This window comes from Cervus elaphus, chromosome 5 (assembly GCF_910594005.1).
Source record: "Cervus elaphus chromosome 5, mCerEla1.1, whole genome shotgun sequence".
In the NCBI taxonomy this organism is placed as follows: Eukaryota; Metazoa; Chordata; class Mammalia; order Artiodactyla; family Cervidae; genus Cervus; species Cervus elaphus.
This window is the reverse complement of record NC_057819.1, coordinates 133,601,274-133,606,842: the sequence shown is the minus strand read 5'-3', so window position 1 is coordinate 133,606,842 and position 5,569 is coordinate 133,601,274. Positions and strand designations below refer to the sequence as shown.

Here is a 5,569-nt window from a genome sequence, read left to right as displayed (position 1 = left end):
GACTTGGAAGTCACAGCGGCTCCCGAGCCGTTGAGGCCTCGTCAGAAAGGAAACGGCTCGGGACAGTCTCTGGTCTAGGACCGCCAGGCCTCTTTAGGGCCGGGTTACTGCCCGCCGCCTGAAGGTCCCCTGAGACTGAGACGGCACTGAGGAGGGCGGGGCCCTGGGGGCTGCGGCCCCGCCTCTGCTCGGAGGACAGACCGGCCTTGGGGTTCCTGCGGCCCCGCGGGGTGCAGGCCTGACTCAGCCGCGCCTGCGCTTACTGCATGAGGGTGGTCACCCTGCCCGGGTCCCCAGGGCCGGCCGCCTGGGCCTCACACGCCCCCGCTCTGGGTCACCCTGCGGGCTCCATGACGGGTACCTCGCGTCTTTCATCTTGGTTCTCACAACATCCCGAGGCTGGGAGTGCCCAGGACTGAAACCAGGCCACAAACCAAAAAGGACAGCTTGACGATTTGTCGCTTACAAAGTGTTATTTATCCTCAGCTCCACTTGTGGATGGGAAAATGAAGGCCTCGAAAAGATGAATAGATAGATAGATGGATCCATGATAGATGGATGGATGGATAGATAGGTGATTGATAGATAGTAGATAGATAGTAGATAGATAGATAGATAGTAGATAGATAGATAGATAGATGATGGATGGACAAATAGTAGACAGATTGAAGACAGATGATTAATAGGTAGTAGAGAGATGGATGGGGCTTCCCTGGTGGCTCAGACAATAAAGAATCTGCCTGGAATGCGGGAGATCTGGGTTTGATCCTTGGATTGGGAAGATCCCTGGGAGAAGGGCATGGCAACCCACTCCAGTATTCTTGCCTGGAGAATCCCATGGACAGAGGAGCCTGCTGGGCTACAGTTCATGGGGTTGCAGAGTCAGACACGACTGAGCGACTAAGCACACAGATATATGGGTGGATAGATAGGCAGATAGATGACAGATAGATAATATTAATAGATGGGTAGATAGATGGCGATGGCTACAGCTTATTCAGGTCACAGCCGGGTGGCGGAGGCTCAGGATGTCAGACGTGGTTTCCTTCCTGATTCTGAGTCCGGTGTGTGGTTGCTTCTCATGCCGACTCCTCTGGTCCTCCCTTCACTCCACTGCGTTGGATTTGAGAGCAGTGAGAGGCTCGGTTTGCAGCTCCGGGGGCTCCATGGGCGTCAGGCCGTCCTGATGAGCAGCCCTGGACAGACCTAGCGCCTTCACATGCCGGTCGCAGCCGGCACAGGCCACGAGCTGAAGGAGGGCGGTAGCAGCGTGCCGGGGTGGCCGTGGCTCACTGCCTCTCTGCGTCCCCTCGTGCCCAGTTTCTCCTGCCTTGGGCGCCCCTGGGTGAGGCCCACCTCAAACAGTATATTTATAGGTGAATCAACTTCTAAACTGGGTGGTGAAATTTTATGGGGGCCCAGAATTGCCCCTGTTCCCTGCCCCGGGGCACAGCGCATGGAGAACAGACAGTCGGTCTGCGGAGCTGAAATGGCCAATGAGGGCCCAGCGGGAACCGGCGGGGGGGGGGGGGCCCTGGCCGGGTCCCCACAGGCACATGCGCCTCCTGACCAGGCTTTGGGGTTGTTGTTATTCAGTTGCTAAGTTGTGTCTGACTCTTTGCGACCCCAAGGACTGTGGCCCGCCGGGCTCCTCTGTCCACGGGATTCTCCAGGCACATGCCCTCCTCCAGGGGATCTCCCCGAGCCTGGGATTGAGCCCGGGATCTTTGGGGTCCTGCGTGGGCAGCTTCTTTATCGCCAGTGCCACCTGGGGAGCCCCAGGGCCCACCCGCTCCTGGGGAGACTGCAGGGTGCAGGCTCGTCCTCCCCCAGGCTCCCGGCCTCAGAGGCGACCGGAGCCCCGCCTTGCGCCCCGGTTTCTCCTGCCTGACAGCTGCACGAAGTCCGGGAACGCAGCACTGGGTCTCGAAGCCTCCCTTCCTCCCGCCGCTTCCCTTCCTCCCCCGTGCTGCACCTGGCGATGCTCACCTCCTTCCAGTCCCAGCTCCCAGGCCCTTCTGGTGGGGAGCTCCCTGCCAAGGGTAGGCAGGCCCCGCCATTGTCTGGTAGAGTTGAATGTTGACACCTTTTCTCAGGGAAATCCAGAGTCTAGACACCCTAGGGCTAGCTGAGGGGTGGGGCGGGGGCGCCCCTGGTGGGGGCAAAAGGTCAGGCCCCGGGGTGGGCTGGGGGTGCAGGGCAGTCTCAGAAAAGTCAAGTTTGGGTGAAGCAGCTGCGGGCCTGAGGAGGCCCCCAGGAAAAGGGCCAGGGCCCACGTGAGTAAAGGGCCTCCCCGCCGCCCGGCCCCTGGCAGAGCTCGCCCAGGCCGGCCTTGTGGTCTTGGCCTCTAGAAACCGTCCTGCAGCCGGGGGCTCCTGGGGGGGCCAAACTCCACCAGGAAGGCGTCACACCCCTCCGCCCGCCACCCCACCCAGCGGGCGGCCGTCTCACACCTGCCGAACACCTGGCCCAGGGGTCCCAGTCGCCCCTGACCTTGGAATAGAGGCGGGGGCAGGGCGGAGGCCCCTCACTCACTCCCTTCCAGTGACTGAATGTTCTGGCCCCCAAATCAAGCCACCAGGTCTTGATCATTGTCTGATTTGTGAATGGATGGATTCGTGTGAAAAGTTTTGATCTTCTTGAAAAAAAATTTCAATTCTGCAAAAAACACATTCTTATTTCAGGGAAGGGGAAGCAGCAGTATTATTAGCTTGGAGGCGGCCCTCTGGCCTCATCGTCTGTGAAGCTGGTGGCGTCTTCTCTGAGTCTTCGTCGTCTGATGAGCTGGCCAGCACATGGTGTGTTTATTCCACTTAATTTTTCCCTGACGTTTTCTAAGTGTTGGAGAAATTCCTCGGTATTATCAAGACAAACTTCACAGTTTCAGTAAATTACTGTATCTTGTTCTGTGCTCAAGTTATTGGGGCAAGTGGTTATCAAGAGAACATTAGTACAGGAGTGAAGTTCAGTTGTCACATTTAATTTCTGGGTGGGATACTAACGTTTTTTGCTAAGAAGCCATTTGGGTAAATGACCTGGATAATGCCAGGTCATTTCTCCTTGTCTGCTCAGGGGACATCCTCTAGCGGTTGATGGTGTTCGGTCACTCAGTCTATCCGACTCTTTGCAACCCCGTGGACTGCAGCACGCCAGGCTTCCCTGTCCTCCACTATCTCCCCAAGTTTGCTCAAACTCATGTCCATTGAGTCGGTGATGCCATCCAACCATCTCATCCTCATCTCATCAACAGCTGTCCTGACTCAGGACTAAAGGCTGGACCCTGGCAAGGGCGCTTCTGGGACTGACGGCTCAGTCCAGGCAGACGGTCCCCAGTTGGTCCCCTCTTCACTTCCACCTCTGTCCACAATATGGTTCAACCAGTTATCAAGTCCCGACTTGGTGCCTGGGAGGGGCTGGGCTGAGGGATGCGAGTGTCCTGGAGCGTGGCCCTGCGTCCTGGTCCTGTGGCTCAGTGGGCGAGTTCTGCTCCAGGTTGCCGCCGGAGGATGACAGCGGGAGGAGGTGCTCCAGTCCGGGCAAGAGGGACCAGGCCTGAAGGAGCCGGAGGGGCGGCCGGCCGGCCAGGGGACTCCTGACGTGCAGGCACAGAGGAAGGGATGGTAACTCTGTGTGAGGTGGACACGTAACTGGAGGCCGGCCCGGCCGACCACCCCATCGCCTTGCACAGAGCTCTGGGCCTGACCTGAAGGTCGTGTGCAGCGGCGGGGATCTGAAGGTGGGAAGGACACAGTCAGCTGGAGAGCACCTGGCACGCTCTTGGCAGCATCACGTAAGGGCCCCAGGGCAGGCCAGGAGGACAGTTAGGACATGTTGCTGCTCCTGGCAAGAGAGAAGGGTCAGAGCCATGTAGTAGTGGCAGAGATGGGGAGAAGGTGGTGATTTGGGGAGATTCTCGGAGGCCGCAGCATCAGGGCTGGATGCTGGGTGGGGGCACGTGAGGAAGAGGAGACTGGACTGGGCCCAGGTTTTGCTTGGAGGCAGCAAAGGACGCAGGGTCACTGCCTGACAGAGACCGCCTAGTTTCTACGAGGGGCAAAGGCGGTCCCATTTGAACGGTGTTAAATTCTAAGCACCTGTGGCCCCGTGGCCCAGGATGGGAGGGTGAAGGAGGCTGGTGAGGAGGTGGGGCTGGAGGGCCGGGAGGCCCTTGTCCCTGGAGAGAGGGGCTTGGAGCTGTGGATGGAAAGAGGAAGACGCCTGATGGGGAGGAGCCCAGAAAGGGAGGCGGCCACCATTGGAGGGGCATCCCGAAGAAGCGAGCAGGACTTGAGAAGAGGAGAGCTGCAGGCGCCCACCCAGGAAGGCCCGGGACCGCCCAGTCAGGGCGGCTCTCACCTGCTGAGACGGTTTCGAGGCGGAGAGTCCATCGCGGGCGGGGGAGACAGTGAGAGGGCAGGCAGAGCAGACTGCACCCGCAGACGCCTCTTGAAAGTCAGCCTTCTAGCACCAGTGCTCCGAGGCCCAGCAGACGGGGAGGAGGACCTCGCTAGAGCATCGCCAAGGACCTGACATCGGGAAGGCTCAACAGGAGCAAATCCAGAACCTCCCAGGTGTTCCGGGGCAGCCCAGGGCCCTGCCAAGCGTCCTGGGCCTCCATGGCCAGCTCTTCGGAGCGTCTGGCAGAGATGCTTAGAACAAATGAAGAAACACTGACGTGAAGGAACAAGGGGACTGATCTCAAGGCCAGAACAACTGCCCCTTCCAGAAGTTGTTTAAAGGGAGCAGGACAAAACTTCAGGGGCAGAAAACAAGGCCCACGGAGGGCCGGAGCTCAGGAACGCAGACCTATTTATTTACAAAGTTTCACGTGTTGCCAGTTGGAATGCTGACTTCAGGGACTTTTTTCCCTATCTATCTTTCACTTCCTTTTCTGAAAACAGCCTTTGTGTGTGTGAATCTGCTGGACACTCGGGTGGCGAGAACTTCAAAACTCAGAACCTCTTTCTGGATTTGTTTGACTCTGGATGGTCTCTTCTGGTGACAAGCTCCTGAAAGCCCATCTCCACGAAAATTCCTGGTGGGACGCCAGCCGTGCCAGCAGTTTCTAGCTCCATTTATAGTAAATATTAAAAGCACCTGAAGGTTAATCAGATTAGGAAGTTTTAAATTATTGTTTAGCTTTGTGGTTGTTCAGTTGCTAAGTCAGGTCCGACTCTTTGTGATCCCACGGACTGCAGCACGCCAGGCTTCCCCATCCTTCACCATCTCCCAGAGCTTGCTCCAACTCATGTCCATCGCGTGATGATGCCATCCAACCATCTCATCCTCTGTCGTCCCCTTCTCCTCCCGCCTTCAAACTTCAAACAGCATCAGGGTCTTTTCCAATGAGTCGACTCTTTGCATCAGGTGGCCAAGGTACTGGAGCTTCAACTTCAGCATCAGCCCTTCCAGTGCATATGCGGGGTTGATTTCCTTTAGGATTGACTGTTTAGCTTAATTTCATTCTAAATTGAAGAGAATGAAGATGATCATTTTTATTAAAAATAGGTTTCTCCCCAAAACTGCTGGGGATGGGGCTGCCTAAGACCTTGCTATTTTGCCTGTGGCT

At 57.3% G+C, this 5,569-nt stretch overlaps 1 long non-coding RNA gene across 1 annotated transcript; it reads right to left on the bottom strand.

The window, feature by feature from the left end:
- Positions 1-454: 454 nt before the first annotated feature.
- LOC122695625 lies at positions 455-5,240 on the bottom strand. The gene is made up of 2 exons (XR_006341450.1): positions 4,357-5,240; positions 455-3,840 (listed from the first exon to the last, which is right to left on the bottom strand). It is a non-coding gene; the product is annotated as an uncharacterized LOC122695625 (long non-coding RNA).
- Between the last annotated feature and the right edge of the window lie 329 nt (positions 5,241-5,569).